The following is a 13,092-nucleotide window of genomic DNA, read 5'->3' as shown; positions in this document are numbered from 1 at the left end:
TGATGTGGTCAAGTTCTACCGAAAGGGTTTACTCAGTTAGTTTCTGATGCTGTACGTATTCTTTTGCAATCTCACGTTGTTACGACTCCCACGTGGCCGAATTTATCTGGGGTAATAACGTTTCGTCTAAAATCATGTTTTTTCATTGGCTAGCAATTCGTAATAGCATTCCCGTTTCATTGGCTAGCAATTCGTAATAGCATTCCCGTTAAATCGCTATATCAAGTTAAAGTGCTTCATTTGGGCCACCAACCTTAAGTATTGCAATGGTCTCCACTCATTTGTATGGGACCTTAATCCCTTTCTTTTTGTGTTTTTAGTTTATTTTTTTCAATGTTGTACTTTTTTTTTTTGACCGAGCTTGTCTCCGTTATTGTACCTATTATTGCATCTTCATTGATGAAGATCTATCAATCGATACATTTAACTTTTTCGCCTAAACAAAATTTGCCATTGAGATTGAGATTGAATCGCTAGTCCCACCGCCTTCCCAATACAATACCTCTATTTTTTTTTCCTCTCATTTGAGGAGTGATTCTCACACACTCTTTTTTGATCCATTCACACTTTTGGCTTAAATGTGACTAATTTATCTCACAATAATTTACACCATCCACCCTCTAACTCATCCTACTTAAGGGTATTATAGTTATATTTAAACAAAAAGTGTGGATGTATCAAACAAAGGTCTGAGGGGATCACTCCCCTTTATAAACACCATTCTTAACAAAATTAGGTTTAACACTCTTTGGCAGCACCCACAAACACAAAATCTCAAATCAATATTTACAAAAATGAATACTCTCATATCCCTCAGATCATCATCCAAAAAGCTCAATACTCTCGCTTCCGTCACCACCAGTTCACCTAAACACCTTTTGATTCCATCATCATCAGCAGTAACAACACCACCACCTGCGTACCACCGTCAATTTGCTAATCAGTTTCAAAGTTTTCATCCCAAGTTTGGATTTTCAAGAAGCCTTCATGGTTCTCAATTGGTGAATATTAGGGCCTGTGATGTCTTCACACAGGCTGCCGGATTTTCTGTTACAGCAGATCCATCCTACGACAGAGATCTGACGCCGTCTTCCGATGGTATTGAAATTTCAAATCTTGGGATTTCTCAAGATATTATTTATGCTCTGGCTAAAAAGGGGATCACCAAGTTGTTTCCCTTTCAGGTAGCAGTTTAAATATTATGGCTTTATTATGTATTTTTTATCGTCAGTATATATATATATATATATATATATATATATATATATATATATATATATATATATATATATATATATATATATATATATATATATATATATATATATAAAAAGTAACCATTCGGGGGAAGCAAAAATTTTTTTTTTTTCGTTTTTTTAAAAAACTTTGTTCACGAACATTATAGGTGAGATGAAAATATGAACATTTAGTAGAGACACTTTGTGATAAATGTTTTTATTTTGGCGGGAAAACGCTCGAAACAATTATCGTGTTTTTCGAGTGTATTTTGAGGTTTTAGCTATTGAGGTTTAGATATTAGGGTTTAGATATTAGCGTTTATAGGGTTTAGATATTAGGGTTTAGAAATTTAGGGTTTAGGGTTTAGATTTAGGGTTTAGATTGAGTTTTTAACACGAACGGTTTAGAGTTTAGGGTTTAGGGTTTGGTGTTTTGGGTTTATGGAATAAACCCAAAACACCAAACCCTAAACCCTAAACTCTAAATCGGGCTAAATTTTACTTCACAAAACATGAAAAAAAATGTTCATGTTCTTCACGAACAATATTATCTCGAATGTTATTTTTGTCGATCGTTTTCCCGCCTAAATAATAACATTCATCACGAAGTGTCTCTTCTAAATGTTCTTATTTTCGTGTGATCTTGATGCCAGAAAAAAAAAAAAAATTTTGCTTCCCCCCGATTGATTACTTCCCCATTGATCCTGCCCATATATATATATATATATATATATATATATATATATATATATATATATATATATATGGCAGATCAATGGGGAAGTAACGGGGAAGCGGTGGAAGCAAAAAAAAAAATTTCGTTTTTTGAAAAAACTTTGTTCAGCAACATTATAGATTGGATGAAAATAAGAACATTTGGAAAAGATACTTCGTGATGAATGTTATTATTTTGGCGGGAAAACGATCGACAAAAATCACATTCAAGATAATATTGTTCGTGAAGAATGTTAACGTTTTTTTTCTTCATGTTTTGTGAAGTAAAATTTAGCCCGGTTTAGGGTTTGGGGTTTGGTGTTAAAAACTCAATCTAAACCCTAAATCTAAACCCTAAACCCTATATTTCTAAACCCTAATATCTAAACCCTATAAACCCTAATATCTAAACCCTAATGTCTAAAACCTCAACATACGCTCGAAAAACACGATAATTGTTATATATTACTTCTTCGAGCGTTTTCCCACCAAAATAATAACATTCATCACGAAGTGTCTTTTCTAAATGTTCTTATTTTCATCCAATCTATAATGTTCGTGAACAAAGTTTTTTTAAAAAACGGAAAAAAAAAATTTTTTTTGCTTCCCCCCGCTTCCCCCGATTGGTTACTTCCCTCTTGATCCTACCACTATATATATATATATATATATATATATATTATGTGTGTGTGTGAAATTAAAGTGAGGTCTACTTAAGGAATGTTGTATATAAACGGGTTTTTTAAACCTGCTTAATGTGTTCTGTATATGCAACAGATAAGTAGTTCTGACATCTGAGTATGTTTACCAAAACTGTTTATTAACCTTTTGTGTTAGTATATAATAAACCACAATGAAACTAATAATTATATACTGTTAATTAGAGAGCTGTGCTAGAGGCAGCGATGCAGGGGCGTGATATCATTGGTCGTGCTATGACAGGAACTGAAAAGACTCTTGCTTTTGGAATTCCTATTCTCAATAAGATCATTCAATACAACGAGAAGCATGGGTGTGGGACTCGAATATTATTATTATATATATTATTATTATTATTTATATAACTTTTTTTCCTGTTTATATTTATAATAAGTCTGTTATTGTTATTGAAATAGTTTGGATGTTTGGTGAAAATATGACAGGAAAGAGAGGAATCCATTGGCCATTGTTATCGTGCCTACTGTAGAACTTGCTCTTCAAGCTGAAAGGGAGTTATATGAATGTGCCCCAAATTTGGATACTCTTTGTGTTTTTGATGGTATGCAGTGTCTGATAGATACTCTTGATTGTGGTGTTGATGTGATTGTGTGCACCCCAGGATGTATTATTGATCTCCTACAAAGTGGTGTTTTGAATTCATCAGAAATAAAGTTTGTTGTTCTGGACGAAGCAGATCAGATGCTTAAAGTCGGTCGTTTTGCTGAGTATGTCGACACAATCTTAGAGGAATATCTGCCAAAACAGCGTCAAACCATGATGTTTTCAGCTACTATGCCAAATTGGTTTGTTAAACTTGCTCAGAAGTACTTAAAGACACCTCTAATTATTGATCTAGTAAGTATGCTCTCAAAGAAATTTTCACATTATTATATCTAGCTTCGTAAGTCCCTAACTTTATTACTTGTGTTTAGTTGTATGTTATGAGTAACTAGTAATTACCGATGTGAATTCCTTTTTACTTTTATCATAGGTGGGCGATTCAGAACAGAAAATGATTGGCTGATGGAATTACACTATATTCTATTTCATCAGATATATGCGCGAGAGACCGTCAATTATCAATTATTGGACCACTGATAACTGTATGAACGTGATACGGTTGAGAGTTGTGGGTCGTGCTCGGAATAATTAGTAGTTATTATTATAAGAAGTTAGACTAGTTCATGTCCCATGTTTTACTTATTTGTTGCATGTAGTCTTAGTTAGTACTTAGTAACAGTTTGTCTTAGGAGTATAAATATGTATTCTCTTTGTTGGAATTGTTATGATGAATGAATATTTGGTTTAGTCCAAAGTCTCTTTTCCACAAGTCTATTTTCTTTGGAGACTCGCCATCTCGAATCGGCTTTATCCTAGGAGTTAGCGGTCGACTCGAATAGACCGTATCAGGATTGGAGACATTGGTACACATGTTGGGATTTGGCATGATGTTCTTTAAAGGAGTAATAAAGTGGGTCATACGTCTCATTTTTCCTTTGTGTCTTTTTGTTGAGCCTTTCTTTCTTGGAGGTGAGATGAGTTTGTGTTTGGTGAAACTGGAACTAATAGGAAGTGGTAGGACCTTCCTTTTCTACTTATTGGTGTCTAGAGTGCAGTTGAGGATCCATTTACAATGCTCAGGCTACCATATTTGTCATTTCAAAACTATGAATGATATTAGTATACTGCCTTTATTCTGGTATACTTGTGCTTTTGTGTATGTGTCTGGGTCTGTTGTTCCTTATTTAGTTTTTGGTTATGGAGTGATAAGGTGGAGCTGGGTAGGTCTTATTTTCTGTTGCCATGTCAAGGTCAGAGTCTTTGAGTCTCCTGTGGTTAAACCTATATGGTTTGTTGTTCATGTCTGTGTCACAAAAAGCTATTACTTTATTTTATTTTATAAGGTTGGAAATTAGTCTCACTTTTTCCCTTTTGAAGATTTATAAATTTGTTGAGATTGTCCTTTCATTTGGAGGTGAGATGGGATTGCATTTGGTAAAACTGGCATCTAGAAGAGGTAGGTGTAGTCTTCTATTTTTCATACTTTGGAAGGGTGAAGTTAATGATCCATATGCAAGTCCTAGGCTACCATTGTCTCATTATAGAGTCCATATGGGTCCCACATCAGTTCAGGGGCACAAAGTGTCTAGGTTCATAGGTCTTGGTGTTTTGTCATGGTTCATGATTTTGATTCAACTACTGCTGGCTGTTGTTCTTTGATGGTTATAATGATCAGTTTGACCTTCTAGAAGGTTTTATGTATTTTGGATCTTTTGTACTCTTAGTGAAATTTTGGTTAAAGATGCAGTCTTTGGGTGATAAATATGATGTTCTATGGTTGAAATCTGATTTTATTAATGCTGAATGTTGCTGGCCTGTGATTCTGTTGATTTGTCAAAAGTTTCTAGAAAGTTTGACTTTTAGTCAAACTTTGACTTTTTTGGGTCAATGGGGGCATCTGGTTCATTTTTTCAGTTTTGGGGATGGTATGGAGTGTATTTGCAGCAGAAATATTGAGATTGGTGGTTATGTGTTTGTGATAAAAGTTGATCTTATTAGGTTTTTGGATTATGATATTAGATTAAGCTTGATTACTAGGTGTTGCTTGAGGATTTTTTATGATGTTATAATCTGGAAAGGTATATGCAAGGGATTTATAGTTAAAAATGCAAGTAACTTAGCCTTTGATCTAATTTGGGATTTTGATTTTAATTACTTTGACTTTTCTGGTCAAAGTATTAAGTTGAATTGGTATTGGTTTATTCACTCTAGGCGAGCTTATTTGTGGGTGATTTTATTTTGTGTTTCTAATTCTGGAAATGTATTATACAATGTGTTGGAGTGGGTTGAGCATTGGGAAATTGATGGACTTGAATTTTTTAGTCAAACTAATATTATTGAAGTATTTATGGGATGGCATATGGATTTGATGATTATTTGGTGCGATTTTGGTGATATGAATATGATGGTGTATGTAGGGGTGATGTTTCTAGAATTGCTATGGGTCATTTGTTTATGTTTGTATCGGATTTGTGTATTATACATGGTATTAAAAGGGGTAAAAGGGCTGAAGAAATCACAAGTTTAAAAGTGCAAGAATGAAGATAAAAGAAAGTACTCGGTTTATGAATTATGGAAGTATAGGGACTAGTGATATCGCGTAAAAAGTCATGTTTTTACTACCGATATTCATTAGTACTCTACATGTGTTGGGTGAATATCGGGTTAAGAACTAAACAACAATATTATGTTTAACCGATAGCGATGTTTTGATGATGACGCATAGACTTGAGTGATGTTACATATCTTAACATAAAACACACAAGTTCACTAATCCACGCTTGATCTTGCAATTGACCAAAACAAACTGCAAATAAAATTGGATTATAATACGTGCGGTCAAAGCACGGCTGACCGCAGGATCGATCGTAGGACCCTCAGCAAGATTGCAACGCTGTTTTGTGAAAACCAGTTGCACGGTCAACCTCACGGTCAACCGTGGTGGGAACCGCAATTCTTGCTGTTAAGGATTTCATCCCAATAAAGATCTCCCACTTCCGGGCATCTATAATTCATGAAACATAGTTCAACATACCTAGAATTGGTGCCGTTTTCATATCCAAAAGAGGTTTGGTCATAAGAGCGCTAAAATCGGTTAATCACACCTAATGACACATTAATGACGTTTTAACCGTAATTAGCAATAACACATAAGTGATATATTAACTTGTGATCTTAAATTCTATATTAACATACTTAGGAAGATCAACAAGTAGTAACACATGTAGGGTTATGTCACTAGAACACTAATTACACTATATGACTAGTTAAGTGACATTTTAACAAAATCAACCAATGAAGACTTGTGCACCTAAATTACATTTAGACATACTTAAGATGGTTACCAAGTCTCAATCTAGAATTGCTCAGTCCTTGTACATGTGTTGGACATTAATGTATGCTTATACATTAATCAAAGCAATGTGACACACTAGAATCAAGCTTATGAAAGCTTTGTTCTAGTTGGTGTGCACACTTGCATTTATTTGATCTTTGAACTTAGATAAACTCTTGCCATGATCAAATGTGAGTATTACTTGTCTACATGCTAATTGCCTAATTGCCTAATACTCATCAATAAAAATGTGACTTGTGCTAACATGAGAAACATATTTAACATGCTTTGTGTTCTTATTATATGTTTATTTATTCCAACATGATAAAAGTCACTAGTAAAACTTGTTCTTACATAATAAACAAAATTAACATGCTTTACGTTTTGGCTCTATTAATCGAGTCAACAGCAAGCGTCGATTTATTGCCGACTTGACTGTCGCTTAGAGCCTAAATTGAATTCGAGGCAGGATTTAAAACCCATGGAAATTTGATTCTACCATTTTCATGGCGTCTCATTTTTTTATTTTTATTTTTTAAAATTTTTCCTACTTATAGGCCGGAGGTCCTTTTGGAAGCAATCTCTCTATCCATAGAACATTGAGAGGGATGACTTTCTCTACTCTTGGGAGTGTTTCACTTCGGGTGGAGAAATGACTTGTCTTTTTTCTAGGATAGGGGCAGGATTGTCAACATCTCACCTCCCCCATACCTCGCATATGCGGGATTGGGTTTTGTTGTTGTTGTTGTTGTTGTAACATGCTTTACGTTCTTGTTATATGTTTATTTGTTCTAACATGTTTAATGTGCTTTGTGAAACTTGTTTAATGTGATAAACATACTTAACATGCTTTGTGTTCTTGTTATATGTTTTGATATGTTAAACATGATTTAAAGTTTAAATGGTTCAAGCAGTTCATATTTCTCAAGTGTCATTTGGTCATAAGTGTATTTGGTTACTTGAAATGCAAAACCCACTAACACACATAATTGAGCTATAAAATACAAAATGACTAAAGTCAATCAACATGGTTTAATACTTACTTATATGATGTCTTAATGTGCCTAACATGATTAATATGCTTAACTAGATAGGACATCATACTTACATTCAATTAATTGATACTTAAATTTGATTTGAAGGATTAAACATTGATTAAGTGGTCAATTGAATGAGAGAAGTTAATGTAGTGTTGACTAGCCAATTAGATATGATCCATGTGTGTTGAATACAACCAAACTCTTATGACAAATCTGAGATTGCCTCAAATGACAATCAAGACACTTCTCCAAGAATGTTTGGTTTACCACTTTGAGAGTGTCAAGTCACTTTCAAGTGAATGGAACCAAAATTACTTCCATTTATTGCATGCTATATTTGTATAGGATGCTAGGAATCTTTTGCAGGTTATCAAGGAAGTAATAAGTCCAAAGAAGCAAGTTTTGAATTGAGTCAAACGGCTATACAACGGATAGAATTTTTGGACTGAACCACGACCGCATGACTAACGACTATATTTTGAATTTCCATATAAATAGCAAGTCTTGGAGATCATTTGAACTTGGACCTCTTGCACACTTCAAAGCCCTTATCCCAGTGATCACAAAGCTCTTAAACTACAATCATATTGTGATCAAGCAAGAGACGATTCTATAATCTTAGAGATATAGAATTCAATTTGTAAACTTACTAAACACTTTCATATCTTGTAAGTTTGCTTAGTATTGTAATGTCCTTAGAATTATCTTAGGATCATTAACATTACTAGTGTAGGTTTTGTACTTGTAACGAGAAGCATACACTAGGTTAGTTATCATCTTCCTTAACGGGAACTAGGAAGTTAATTAATCTCATTGTAGATTAATACTTTTCCAAGGTGAAGATGAGTTGATCTAAGTTAGGATTAATCTTTCAAAGGGACTGAAAGATTAGACCTGTTGTCAAGGTATAAGTACAAGGCTTGTAACGGATTCTTCACCGGATTTGAAGAACGAAGCTTTAGTGAAGCGAAATCCTGATTAGTGAATCGGGGAGTGGATTAAGGTGGATTAGTTAACATCCACCTGAACCACTATAAATCTTTGTATTATGTTCTTTACTTTACAACTTACATACTCTTGAACATTAACACAACACACATCAAAGTTTGAGTTAAAAGTGATTAGTCAAAAATATCAAAATACTTGATCAATCGAAAAGGTTTTATAAAATGTATCAAGTAACTATTCACCCCTCCCTCTAGTTACTTACAACATGTATTTAAGCAAAACAGTTCTATAAATGCACTAATCCACTAAGTTTTGCGATACAGGATTTCAAATGCCCACTTTGCAAATAAGTTAATAAAAGTACAAGATATTAGGATTTTCTAACCCTAATTCATGAAACTACCTTAGAAGATCATCCAGGATGCCCAAGCCACTGACCGGGAGTTCTAACACTTAATTGAGACATGTATACAAAGATATATCAAGAACCCAGAAGCCCATACAAGCCATATACAAAGATAAAGGAAGTACAAGACTTAAACACATTGAAAACACACACTAAACCCTAATCTCAGAGAAGAACTATTACAAGAACGTGGAACCTCAACGGACTGAATTAGGGATCTGTGTGTGTTTAATACAAGTATAAGAGAACTCTGGAAGTGCAGTTGCAGTTATTGGACTATAAAGTATCACAGTTCGCTTCGAAGATAAACCAGAAAACACAGAACGACGAAGACGGACTACAAAAGCAACTACACGGAAGAAGTAACTGGACAGTTACTCATGTAAATGGACAGTTACGTTAGAGCGGTGACTTGACGTACCAGGGTGGCGACCTGACATGTCAGGGCGGTGACCTGACATGTCAGGGCGGCGACCTGACTGCTGGGGCGGCGACTTGGCAGTGCTGGGGCGGCGACTTGGAGCTGCTGTGGCGGCAACTTGGTCTTGCTGGGGCGGCGACTTGGTCATGCTGGGGCGGCGCCAGGGTGTGCTGGGGCGGTACCCTGGTTTCTCTATATATGGAAGCTAATAGTTATTCATTTATTTCATTCAGAAAAACTTAAGAAACGCTCTGTAATCTCGGGTTTTCTCAGATCTTTTCTCACTTCACAACACACTTTTATAATCACTAGGCTAGTTTGTATTAATTAGTTCGAGTGTTATAAGCCATTAAGAGGCCGTCTATACCTCTTAAACTCAAAGAGTTGGAGCTTGATCTTGTGTAATATTTGTTTATGAATAATGTGACAACCCGGAAATTTCCAATCAAATTTAAACTTTATCTTTATATTATTCCGACACGATAAGCAAAGTTTGTTAAGTTAAATCTCAAGAATTTTAAACTGTGTTCATACATTCATTATAACCTCGACCAAATTTCGACGATTCATGAACCGTTATATATAAATAGATATGTATATATATGTATATATATATATATATATAAATATATATAAATATATATATATATATATATATATATATATATATATATATTATAACTTGAGAATATTAATAAAGTATTAAACGTATATTACTTTACACGAACGCATTTGTTTCAATATGTTTATCGATGGAATTAGAAGATAATATCAAATGATTGATTTATCAGATACATTGTGATATGATTACGGGTCTATGTTATGAGGTCCACTGTGATTTAAGAAATCTATTCTTTTTGACAACATTCGGAAAATGGTAAAGTGATTTATAAGTAAGAACGTGGAGTGTAAATAACTTAGATGTTGGATATCGACAAGTTAAGTAACTCGACATTTTTCATACGTTTATTTAACCTTTGGACTTTATCCCATGCTTCACCAACAGACCGTAATTTAAAAACTTGAAACCTATTATGAATATATATGATTCTACTTTTCTAAAACGTTTTATGATATAACGATTTCCATTATTTTAACCTTTTAACAAAATGATTCTTAAATATATTTAGTTTTGGAAAACAAAATTATCATATTTATTTGATTTATTTTCAAACGTACAAAAATGTTTTTAGTTTAAAAAGAACTTTATTATTAAAACGTCTATAACTTTTATAAATATCTAGAACCACTTTTGACAACTCATTACTTAACCAGTATGATAAAGATAACGATATTTATATTTTATTTTATTAAATATAAATAATAATTTAAATTAATTTTATATATATTTATACGCGTATTATACGTACATAGTTTTATACTTTTACTATACTTTAACTTTACCTTTACTTTACTTTTACTTTACTTTAACTTTAATAATTTACTTAAATAATTCATACTTTAATAATTCACTTTAATAATTCATACTTTAATAATTCACTTTAATAATTTATACTTTAATAATTCACTTTAATAATTCATACTTTAATAATTCATACTTTAATAATTCACTTTAATAATTCATACTTTAATAATTCACTTTAATAATTCAAAAATCTATTATAAATAGAATTCAATAGGTTTCATTATTTCATAGAAACTTGAAATATATTTCTCTAAACTCTCTCAATCGACTTACATATATATATTTACTCAGTATTATTTCAAGATATTATTAGTATACATAAAATACTACGACGAGGTCATGAGCGTATTATTTCAAAATGGATTTTTCGAGCGGGATAGAGCTAAGGAAAACATGGGTTATAGCTATGGAGGTGATGAGTATGGTTCATGGGTATGCTTGTGAGGTCAATCTAGTGTTTATCGTCTCCGTTGCGTCTACGTACCTTTCCTGCAATATTGAATCTCAATATTGATACGTGAGTACTCGTAAATTATTTTTACATATTAATAGTGTATCCCTGACTAGTGCTCGAGAATATAGGATTATGCATGCTTGTACTTTTGATATTGCCCTTAGATAGGTTATGTTGAATCCTGAATTAGTTACACTTGCGGTTGAGATAAGGTATAAGATATGCATGTCCTTGGAAGGCTAGCGAAAAATTGAGAACTTTTTATTTAGATATTGAATGGGTTCGATGAACGGATTAGAAGTTATAGTCAATTAAATTTTTATAAAAATGATTATTATTATCGTCGTTATTATCGTCATTCTAGTTTTATCTTATTATTATCATTATTAAAAAAAGGAATTATCATTAAAAATTGTTATTTTTATTATTATTACTATTGTTATCATCGTTAAAGTTATAACTAGTATTATTATTATTATTATTATTATTATTATTATTATTATTATTATTATTATTATTATCTTATTATTATTATTATTATTATTATTATTATTATTATTATTATTATTATTATTATTATTATTATTATTATTATTATTATTATCATTATTAATATATATATCACTATTTAAAAATGGTTATTGTTATTGTTATTATTATTATTATTATCATTAAAATAGTTATTAGTATTATTAATAATATCATAGTAATTATCATTATTAGTATTATTGTAATTAAAACTAATATTAGTAACACCTAATTCTTTTTAGTATTATTATTATTACTATTATAAACACAATATAAAAGACGATTAAAAGCTATTAAACGAAACGGTTAGGAAATAATGAGTATGAGTATCATGATGAAATTAAAATATTATAAGATATTGATCTAGACAAAATTATCATTCTTATTATTTTTATCATTACTATTATTATTAAAAGTATCGTTAGTATTAAAACTATCATTTTAACAAAAATTATCATTTTAATAGAAATGTCATTGTTATTATAAAATATCATTATTATTATCATTTTAAATAGAATTATTATTTTAAAGTTAATATTAAAAAGTATCATAAATATTAAAGTTATCATAATTAGAATTATCGTTTTATTATAATATCATTATTAGTAAATATAAATATTGATATTTTTAAAAGAATAATAATAATTATTATTGCAAAATAATACAACTTTTACTTATTATTATTATCAATGTTATTTTATCAAATAAATATGTAATACAAATAATATAATTACCTTAATAAAACCTATCATAATATTTTTTTTAAATTAACTTTATAAATTTTATTACTTAAGATATATAAAAGTATATTTTTATATAAAATTTTATTTATTAATAAATGAATTATATTATTTACTCTATTAAATCTTTTAAAAATATTTAAAAATATAAAACGACGATATTTAAACTATATAATAATCATGTATAAATTTTGGAAATCATTTTGAGTCAAATTAGCTTTTGTTGATCTTTGCATATTAGTCTCGAGCATTAGGATTGTGGTACACTATGACTTGACCTAATTTGTTAGACAAATATTGACCAGCACATATATATACATAATTAATTTAGGTTCGTGAATCCGAGGCCAACCTTGCACTTGTTCAATGACGTTATATGTATTTTTACTACGAAATACAGTATGGTGAGTTTCATTTGCCTTTTTACCCTTTATATTTTTGGGCTGAGAATACATGCGCAATTTTTATAAATGATTTACAAAATAGACACAAGTACGTGAAACTACATTCTATGGTTGAATTATTGAAATCGAATATGCCCCTTTTTATTAAGTCTGGTAATCTAAGAATTAGGGAACAGACA

At 31.3% G+C, this 13,092-nt stretch overlaps 1 pseudogene; it reads left to right on the top strand.

Moving 5' to 3' along the window:
- Positions 1–708: 708 nt before the first annotated feature.
- LOC139848377 (DEAD-box ATP-dependent RNA helicase 53, mitochondrial-like) lies at positions 709–3,813 on the top strand (annotated as a pseudogene).
- The last annotated feature ends 9,279 nt before the right edge of the window (positions 3,814–13,092 follow it).

Source organism: Rutidosis leptorrhynchoides, chromosome 5 (assembly GCF_046630445.1).
Source record: "Rutidosis leptorrhynchoides isolate AG116_Rl617_1_P2 chromosome 5, CSIRO_AGI_Rlap_v1, whole genome shotgun sequence".
Lineage (NCBI taxonomy): Eukaryota > Viridiplantae > Streptophyta > Magnoliopsida > Asterales > Asteraceae > Rutidosis > Rutidosis leptorrhynchoides.
This window is presented reverse-complemented; position numbering and strand designations above follow the sequence as displayed.